This window comes from Myripristis murdjan, chromosome 15 (assembly GCF_902150065.1).
Source record: "Myripristis murdjan chromosome 15, fMyrMur1.1, whole genome shotgun sequence".
Taxonomy (NCBI): Eukaryota; Metazoa; Chordata; class Actinopteri; order Holocentriformes; family Holocentridae; genus Myripristis; species Myripristis murdjan.
This window is the reverse complement of record NC_043994.1, coordinates 11,707,659-11,718,912: the sequence shown is the minus strand read 5'-3', so window position 1 is coordinate 11,718,912 and position 11,254 is coordinate 11,707,659.

The window sequence follows — 11,254 nt, the reverse complement described above, 5'->3', positions numbered from 1 at the left end:
AGGTAGGCTGCCTCAAAGAGGAAATGCTGCTCAGCAACATAAACAGTGATAATACATGCAGCTTTCAGACAGGAATACAAAGATGTGACAGCCACAAAGTTGACTCTATGCTGCATCATTTTCTAGGAGTGCACTGCTTCAGTTACGTGAATGTGCCAAAGTTATGCATAATCAGAGTACAATCTGTGTTTGCTCTCCTCAACTGAACCATCATCTCCAGTGAGAGAGTTTACTCTGAAAAGTTCAGTTACTGAATCTAACAAAGGAGAAGTATAAGGCGTTCATTAAAACAAAATAACCCCCGGCTCAACAAATCAAAGCAATAAAGCAGACTGGATAAATAAATAAATGAATGAAGTGAAGTTCATGGAATCAAGTCAGAGAAATTGAGAAGACCACAAGGAGCCCTTGAGATATGGAAACAAACCTGCAATATATAGACAAACGATTACAGCAGCATGTCATCAGTAAAGATGATTCATTGTTGTATTGTTGCATGCTGATTTATACACACGTGTGTACACACATATTTAGATGTAAACACCCATACATGCACACACTTGTGCACACAAACACATACACTCGCACACACAAACACTCACCGTGGATTCTGCAGGACAGCAAGGAAAATATCTGTGTTTTGAAAGTATTACTAGTCATATTTTCATATTTCTTTCCCCCCGCTGTTATAATTTTCTCCCCTGTCAAACAAATCAAAACGCCAAGACCAAACGGAGGCTCAGGGACCGTCTCACATTTTCCACTGTCAGGTTCACAAACGCACTGCTCTTACAAACAGGCTCTGTGTAGGGAGGGATGACCTGTGTGGTGTATGTGCGTGCGTGTGTGTGTGTGTGTGTGTGTGTGTGTGTGTGTGTGTGTGTGTGTGTGTGTGTGTGTGTGTGTGTGTGTTGGCCCCGTGTTGACATTCAGTTCATTGAGAACAGTACAGCCCATTTTGTTTGAAATGAATTTCTCTTTTAACTGCACTGTACAGTACTTTTATTATTTTTTTAATCAATGATTAAAAGAATTTAAATAATTGAGTTGAAATAATTCCTTAAATTATTTCTGACACAGATTGTCAGTATTAAATTTATTATTATAATTTTATTTAGTCAATTTTATTTAATCAGTTTCCTTGGTTAGGTCATTAATGTATTCGACCTAATGTAGTGGATTATACATTACACTGCAGTACAGTAATGTGCTACAGACCTGCACCACTGATGATTATTTTTAGTCAGACTGATAAATCATGATTGATGCTCAGTCTAATACCATGTGAGTGTTTGTATTATGTGGTAGAACTGTAGTTTATGTTTCATGACAAGTGATTGTGTCTGGGACACAGATGTTTAACCACCGCCGTATTAGACTGCAGTTTTAATTCTGGGCAGAGTATTTCAGTTCACTGGTTAATGTAAAGAAGACATTTAATTCAGTGTGGTGAGCAAGCACTCAGTGAAGTCTTTAATGTGCAGGCTGCAACATTCAGTCAATAATTGATGTGTATTTTAATAAAGTACAGTTAGTGAGGATTAATTACCATCTGTGTGGTAATATTGGTCAGCTAGCTCATATTAAATCTGTTATTATCAATGTTATTATGAAAGAGTTCCTCCACAGGTTGTATGCCACTCCAGATGAAAACTAAATATATCATGGCCAAAAAAAAAAAAAAAAAAAAAAAAACAGAAATGATGAAGCAAGAGTCCGTCTTCTCTCCCAAACAGGATGGCCAGGCGATCCGTTGCCTTCTGGTTACATTTCCCCTCAGAGCGCCATCCGTCATCAAAGGGTCAGGGGGTCGGGCGATTCATCAAAACAGTTTGTGCAGCGTGAGATACACAAAGGAGCCTCTCAGGATTAGCAATGGCCCGCTGTGTTTATGGCTGTCTACATTAAGACCTATCCCATCATCACCCGGGCCTGCTTGGTGTGAACTCATCAACCATTCCAATGAGCTGACACGGCGAGCCCTCGCATACACAGCTCCCTCGCTGCACTCACTTTTCTTCGCAGGTTCTCACACACCAGAGGTAGAAAACAGCACATTAAAGTTACTGTACTTACTGCACTTCAGTCCAACTGTGGAATAACGCTACTTCCCTGAGTAGCATTGATTTTCCCTTAAATATCCCCTTCAGCAGCTTTGAAGTTAGGAAATACTTTTTTTTTCCATATTATGAGACAACACCACATACATGTTCTATACATTCTGGCTGCAATATTTCACTTGAGGCTACATCACACTTACTTATCATCACACTCACTCGAGTGGAATATTCAAACCTAAGATACCATTGTTTTAAGGCTGCAGCATTACAGCAAATATCTAGATGTCTTTGTATCATTTCCCCGTAATTCAGCAGGACATGTTTGGTATCTTTGGAAACCTTGGGATCTCCACTACATTTTAAAATAAAGTCCTCTGGGTTTCATGAAAGCTGACAGGAAGCATGCATTTGTAATGATGAAACCACAAATTTTGGAACATCACAAACCCTTAAGGAAATTTCACTGGAAATAACTAGAACTATTATATTTTTTGACAAAGCCCCGCTCTCACTCATGCACATTTCCTTGACCTAATCTTACTCTGTTTAAGTAAATTTAATGAAATCTCAGCCCTTCGAATTAGTTAAAAGTATTCATCACTCTCTCCATCTCTGTATCACAAAACACACACATCATAAGACTTAGGAAACTATTTTAATTCATGAGGAACACACATTTCTATTAAAGGTGTGCAAAAGCCCACTCACTGACATTGTCAGCACTATCCCAAGTGTAATTCCTGTGGTCTCATCAGTGTTAACACAGTAGTGATGCTCTTGTGCTGTGCTTTGGCCAGAGTGTCTAGTCACATGGTACTCATCTGCAAACCATGGTTGATGCCTATTGTGTTTGACATGTGTTGATTGCCAGACAGCACTGTGTGGAAGAGTGTCTTGCCCCAAGCATCCGAGTGCTGTATTTACCACATTATTTGAGCTTACATATTTTCTTTAATATGATGTATGACTTGGCTTGTGCAGCGAGGTCTAGAGCGAGAGATATCAAAAGTATCTCCGTGATTAATTCGGGAGAAGCTAAAGTTCGGTTCACGTCCTGCTCAGCCGAGTGAAAAACCTTGCGTTGACAAAATGGAGCCCCTATATTCCATGTCTCTTGCTCTATCTCTCTCTCTGTCGTCTTGCTTAAGGATCCTGCTGGCTGCATTAGCTGGTGTTTGGACATCTGTAGGGGCTCGGGACTCGGCGAGGAGGGCTGTCAACGTGGGGCTTTGGTAAATCGAGAGATTATCCAAACAGTGGGACACTAGCTAATAAAAACAAGCCCCCCGTTTGCTGCATTAGCGCTGCATTAGCGCAGAGGGTATGAGGAACGGGGACCCAGGGGTCTGAGTGATGCACAGTCGAAAGCTGTTAAAGGGATCTTCTGTAAATTATTAGTGATTTATTACAAGCTGTAGTTATTAGATTAGTTGTTGGGGTGTTTCCTTGTTTAAGTAAAGTGAGCTGAGATGTGTGTTTCTGCAACACAGAACTTTGCAGGCCTTGAGTGTACAGAGATAGCCTGAAACAATAATAATAATAAAAAAATTATAATAATAAAAAGTATATGGAATAGCACCCTTCCACTGCACAACTCTGGCATCAGTGAACTGCAGAGTTTTATAGGTTTAGTTAGACAGGAAAAGCTGAATTAGCAGAGCTGTGCTAATGGGCTGAATAACAAGACTATAGGGGAATATGAACGGTTGAAGTGAAATGTGAGAAAACTCAGTCTGTTACATTCAAAGCAGCTTGTCACATCCAACAAACCTCTTCCATCTTTAAAAAAAGAGATTTGTTTAAACTGTATTGAGTTTTAATAATATGCATGTGCTTCTAAAATAATAATAATAAAAAAAAATGATGACATTTGAATAATATTTGTAATCATTTGAATTTTCTAAACTAGCAAGAGCTGAAAATAAATAGGGGCATTTTAGAGGTGTGCCTTCAGATTAAAGGGGTCTTATAAGTGCACCTGTGCATACAGCATTTAAAATTTTACTCATCCAACCATCTAGATTTCTCATGAGAGCTGCAGGAAAAAAAAAAAAGAAAGGCAGCAAGTGACAAAAGATATAATTAGAAATGAGCTTGATGTGCTGAGTTTTCAGAGTGCTGAGCGTATGGAGGGCCAGAGAACACAGTGGGCGCAGTATGTTCCCCGTCCCGTTACAGCAGCCTCACTCAGGGTGTGTGGAGTGGTCATGGGCATAAACTTCAATTTCTGGCCATGACATTTATTAACTCCTACAAATACGACAGCCGCCGTTTTTTTCTCAAGGCATGGAAAATGAAATCATCTAATTTCCTTCACATAACCTTGTTTTTTTTTTTTTTTTTTTTTTGTGAAGTTTCTCAGGGTGAATTGCGGGGAATGTTTCACTACATTAAATCATTTATTTACACAGCAAAATGCCTCCTTTTCCACCAGCGACCAGCACTGCGTAGGTGCCTTGACACACTGTAATCCATTTATACAGTTAGTTAGTGTATGGACAAGGGGTTAAGGGTTTAATTTAAATCCATTAAATTAGATTTGCTAAAAAATATCTGCTTCATGTTTCTGACTAACTACACACACCACAAACTATAATTGTCATTACACCTTAAGGTTGCTGTCACTGTATGATGTTACTATTTATATATATTAAAAAATGTATTTTAGGTGTATATTATCCTTATTATTACACATTAAAAGTTGGAGCTAATAGCCATCATAATATGGGCTTAATTCGAAAACATAATACCCTACCTTGTTTTCACTGCTAAACATAAAAATGATGCTGGCACTTGGCAGTGACAGATGTCATATATCCAAAAAATGTTCTGTAGATATATTGCTGTTGGTAATAAAAGGATATATCCCAGATTTGTTTTTTACTTGTATTTAGTTGAGAGCATTTGCAGTCACAATATAAACTGCCTCTGCAGTGCATTCATATAAAATGACTTCACTAAGATTTAAAAAAAGGTTATTTGTTAGGGAGCTATTTGCAAATAATATCAATTGCATCAACTTTGCATAGACTGTACCAGCAATTGTAATGCCAATAACTGTTAGTGAGACAGCATAATGCCATTAGGGTGTATTTGTTGGTCTCTGAGGTGGTAAGGACACTCCTGGCAATAACACTCGGAGGCAGGGAATTTGTCTTTTATTAAAAATTGCTTTGGTGACTGGGAGTAAATTCATTATTCTAGTCTATTAGCCCAGCAGAGTGGGAATAAACTACTAAGGACGCACCACCGAATGCCTCAGGCAACTTGGTGTGTGTGTGTGTGTGTGTGTGTGTGTGTGTGTGTATGTGTGTGCAGTGTGTATGTGTGTGCGGTCTTACTTTTATCACGGCTCATAAACAACAGATAATCACTCTACATTGACTGCTATCAGTTACCTCACTATTAACATGGGCTTTGCTCTCACTGTGACATAAAATCTGATTTTACTGCAACTTGTGTGAGATGATTCATACAATTAATTACATTTTGAAGCAAAAGGTCAAACAGTAAACTGCTGCACTGTCCTGATCAAAAGTCATAGTGTACTCAGTTTCTTGTCTATGTCTGTTATTTACAGCAAGAAAGGTTTAACTGTTGGATTCAGTGTAATTTTAAGAATAACTTAGAAGTTTTTTTTTTATCTTTAATCCTAAGTGAAATAAGTTACAGTTGCAAGGAAAACACTGAAAATGGAGACAGGATGTTTCTGATTTTGAACATACAACATTTCTGCATGTCTGGACTTGTGTATTGTCTGTGGTTACATATACTGGACAGAAAGGCACACACACACGCTGACACACACACACACACACACACACACACACACACACACACTAGCCCCTAGCGATCATTTGTCAGAGGTGCATATACAGTCATTTATATCAGGGGGAAACAGGCAATCCTCAGCTCATCCTCTTCATCCTCCCATCCTGCCTTGGATATACAGCACGGAGCCCATTTCAGCTCCACTACATCCACTCATCTCCCACCACTTTACCCGCTCTCTGCCTCTACCAGCCTGGTTCTCCTTACAGTCCTCATTAATCCCTCAAAAAGCCTCTGCAGGTCTGTGTTTCTCAACTCCGTGAGCAGAGAAACAATGGCAGCTCGGCATGTAGCACCGGCAAGCAGGGGAGATCAGTCAAATTGATAAATGCAGACACATCTGTGGGAGATTTCCTCTGGAGATAAAATGAATACTTACAGTTTTTTTCTCTGCTATTGTACGTTAAATAGCTGTGAATGTACCTGCATGATGTGTTAAACTGGTATACAAAATAAATAAAGCAAGATAGAATAAAAAAAATAGACATGATAAAAAGTATTGAAAACAAAATAGGTATTGTACATGCCTCTTTCTGCTTATCATACATTTTACAGAACTGAACTGTTAGGTATAGTGAAACAAAGTGAAACTAAAGAGACTTTTTGAAAGCTTAAAAAATTAATCAGCAGAGGAGCTATGTTAAAGTCTAAAGTGCATTTAGTAAAAACTAGTGTGAAAGTGATGTGTTTTAAAGCAGCGACACTTGCACTCCATGTTATTTGTGGCTTATAATAGCAGTGGTGCAGGAATTAAAGCTTAATCTACTATTACACTCTTTGCGAGTCCCTCTTGGTTAGAGCACCAGCTATAATGGTTAAAGTGTAAATGTAAACTTGAAGCATCGTGTCGAAGGAAACCCTTGTCAGGTTTGGTTTGTTTTGTCACGGCATCCAGCACCATATAAAAGTCACCCAGCCACATAATAACACTGACAGCATAGTGCGATTCTTATCTCCAAAGCAATGCCAGCGCCAGCCCCGATACAGGACCAGTGCTGCACTGTGCTGAATTTAACCTCATCAAAATGTCCCGTATACGTCTTTTTTTCTTTTTACGGTGACAGACAGTGCTGCAGTGTGGAGACTGGAGGTGAATAATTTGTCGGTATGTCTGTGACAGAGAAGTAGGAGCCTATGGGGGTTTAGGGACCAGATTGTGTGGGCCTATCAGATTGCAGTATTGACCCAGAGTCTGGCTGCAGTTGTGAGAGAGATCACAATGAGAAGGAAATAAAGAAAAAAAATAAACCTTTTGTGAGTGAGACAGAGAGAGATGTGAGAAAAAAAATGTCAGTTTGAATGTATTTTATAGCTTTTACCAGGTTTATTTTTTTAATTGTGAGTGTTCTTTATTATGTTCTACTGATTGAATAATGAACAACGCATGTTGATATTTAGAACAAATAACAGGGACTGGCATGTTCACCTAAAACTGGAACAATTGTATTTCACTGTAGTGAAGCTGTGGTTTTTTTAAGTAACATGAACCCTTGAAACTTCAGCAGCCCTTTGTGGCCAAAGCAGAAATAAATACCTAACAATTCTCTGATTACATTCTCTTATTACTGGACATAAATCATCATGATTAAACCATCAGAAGTGGTTCTGCAATATGAAATCGAGCCCTTCGTTTATATTTTGACTAAAAAGTTTCCTTCTCAGAAGGAGAAGCAGAAGCTGAGAGAGACAGTTGAGCATGAATATTCAGCAGTGTAACTGAAAATCCATCAGCTCAGCTCACTTCAATATTTCATTATTGTCTTAAAAGCTAGTCATTAAGGAGTACATAAACATTTTATAACCTGCACACAACGCTTTCAATAACATAAAAGTCTTTCAGTGTACAACAACATAAAATATTGTTGCACACAGAGTGTCTAAAATAATATTGTAGACATAACAGCAATGGCAACAACAGCTCCTGGAAAAATGACAAGTTGTGCTTGCCCTACAACTACATGACCTACAGCTTCAGTGTAAGGTGAGGTAAAATGTTAAAGTGTCTTCAAGAATACAATCAATCATCATAAACTATTTGGCAACAAGCAGTACTTTGGTCTCTTTTGGCCACAGTAAAATATGTTGAACTTCACTGACTTGGCTGATCTTGTCATATGTCAACTAGATTTATAACATTGAGGCCTAATGTCTTCAATAGCCACCATCATTCTTGAGACAAGAGCATTTTCATTCTCTGGACTCCAGAGTTTTGTTAAGATGCAGATCCCCATTTGAATAAATTTTGCCCTCTAGACCCTGATATGAAAAGATATTTTGGTCTGTGCTGAGTATTAAATTGTTAAATTAATTACTCCTACTTTCTGTATATGAATTTCTTGTGAATTAAATTATGGTGAAATTGGACTGTTTCTCATTTTGCTGAGGACCCCCTAGAAGCCCCTCAAGGATCCGCGAGGGTCCGCGGACCGCACTCTGAAATCCACTGCTTAGCTTTAGACATCTGAATCGAGTATCAATATGAATATTATCCTGGATCACAGCACAAAAGACTGCAACATCCAATCCTGTGCATTTGTAAACACTTCAAGAAAGAAAAATACAAACCCACAGATTTTTTCTTCTTCTTTTTTTCTTGCAAAGGACAAGACCTCGTGAGCCAATTGCCTTTCCACGTTGGGGGCCGATCAGGAACAGATGGACGGGGTGACGACCCCCCCGCCAGGCGAGTGTAGCGGAGCAACTGTCACTCAAAACCTCTGTGTGTGTGTGTGTGTGTGTGTGTGTAGTGTGTGTACACGAGCAGCTGTGTGTAACAGGATGGTGGTGGCTCTGAGGACGTTACAGCCAACAGTGTCCCTGGGATACGAGTGACTGACGCTCCTCCAACATTTATTTGAGGAGAATCTATCCCTGTCTCTCTCTCTCTTCCTCCCTGAACGTTCCACTGACTCTCATACACAAGCGAACACACACACACACACAAACACCCCGCGAGCCGATCTTTTCATTTTACAGTAAAGCCAAGAGGAATGGAGAAATTAGATTAGGGCAGAATAAGATACTCCATTTATGATGTGGCTCTTTGCAGGGTTCTCCGTGTGGTTGACAGAGGAGGCTGCAGACTGCACTGATGCCTTTACCCTTCTCTTCTCCTTCCTCCTTTGCTCTGCTCCCCCCTCCCTCAGCGATCAGGTTTCTCTCTGCCCATCAGTGACGAGGGGGATGAGACGGGGGTGTGGGGTGGGGTGGAGAGGGCTGGGGGGGTTATATGTGAGGGAAGGAGGTGGGCTGTTCTGATCAATGGCAGGAAACCAGACGATGGGGATGGGAAGATGTGAAACAGATAGGCCTCCATCGCCTACCTTCCTACCTACCAGGATACCGCAATCATTGCTTTCTCTCTCTCTTTTCATCTATGTCTCGTTCCCTCCTGTGTTTCTATGTGTAATACACACCCACACGCACACACACACACACACACACACACACACACACACACACACGGACAGGTCCACTTAAACATAGTCCAGACACCACTCACAGAAACATGTGTCTGACCACAAACATGTCGCAAGGAATATACGACGGCATCTACCTTCAGCCTCTCCTAACGCACACACGCACACACACACAGACACACATACACACATGTACACACACTCAGACTGCATATAACGTGTATATGTTTCCCTTTAGGCAGGATGCACAACTACTTGCTTGTCCTTATGGGAGAATAACTAATAATATACTAAATTATAATTTATTACTCTCCCAGCTCTATGCAAATATCAAACATATTGCTTTCTGTCTCCAAGGAGATTTCCCCAACCCCCCACACATCCTCTGCACAAGATTCAGCTTCGCACACCAACAAACACACACATACATACCTTACCTACAATATGTGTAATTAGGCTAGATGGAAAGACTAACCGCCTAGTTTGAGTTTATTAATTTGCAGTATGTTTACTGCCATTTATCAGCAGCATTTCAAGGTGGACAACACTGCTCTTTATTCCTTAAGGCACTTATCAGCAGAATAAGTACTTGCCAGTTCTTTAAATCTATTCCTCTGGATCAAATTGTTCAGTATTAGATCCCCGGTTATGAAACTAACACCCTTATTACAACGGAAAAAGATGGAGAGACCTGATTAAGTTAAAATATTTGAACATGATCTCACTGCGTCATGTGTCCGAAATGTATTGGCAAAGATTTTTGGACAAATATGTATGTGTGTGTTTTTGTGTGTGTGTGAGCGTTAATGTGCTTGAGAGTGCCTTTGTATGTGTGCATGAGTGTAAGTTTGTTTGTCCACGATGCATTTATGTATCCTAGTGTGTGTGTGTGTGTGTGTGTGTGTGGTTGTATGCATGTATGTACATGTGTGTTTCTGATCTAGACTGCGCACAGTACTGAGCTTTCTTGCCACCCCAGCTAACTCTTAACTCCTGTCAAAACACAGCGCTTTAAATTGAATTAAGGCTCCATGCTGCAGTCCCCCAACGCCTTTAACACCCTACACTTCCCTGGAACACACACACACACACACACACACACACAATGCTTTTATAGACCTTTCACATGTCTATACACATGTATTCAAGCGCACAGAGATCAACACTAAAAGCAAATCTTAATTGCACGCATACACCCAAACTAAGAAAACAGAGAAATTAATCATGGCCTCTTGAATAAACCTGAACACAGCAAAGACACACACACACACACACACACACACACACACACACGCCCACACACCCACACGCATACACATGCAGAGAGCACTGGAGACACCAGAGGATATCGTAAGTAGGATGAGGCCGCCTCAGCCTTGGAACTCTGTCGCTTGTTAATTCGCTGCAGCTGACACCGAGACAAAGATACCTTTTCAATGGCCATAATGTTGCAAAAGAGCTTTAGTCAACTACCGACTAAGGACTTACACTGACTTGTTTGCAATTGTCCAGAAATATTGCTTTGGGTTAAATGGTCAGGAAACTTTGTCCTAGAGGTGCATCCGGTGGTTTTTGGAAGGCTGTGCCGTTGCTAAGGAGAGTGAGGGCGTGAGGCTTTAACTTAAATGTGTGAAGGTATTTTTACAACTACAAGGATACTGAAAATACAAGCAGACTGTGTTCATCTATTAATCTGTTATTGGTAAGAATGAGCATTTCTGTGCATATTTATACTCACATTATAGCATCAATATTTGCCACAGTAGTTGGGTGGGAATCATGCTTTCAGGAATTAAGAAAAGTAATTCTTATTGTCAAATAGGAGCCAATGCTTTTTTTTTTTTTTTTAAATGCACTTGCTTAATTTCAGGATGTTTTTCATGTGCTTCATCAACACTGGGAACAAGAAACTTATTAGACAGCTGGTATGAGGCCATGCTAATT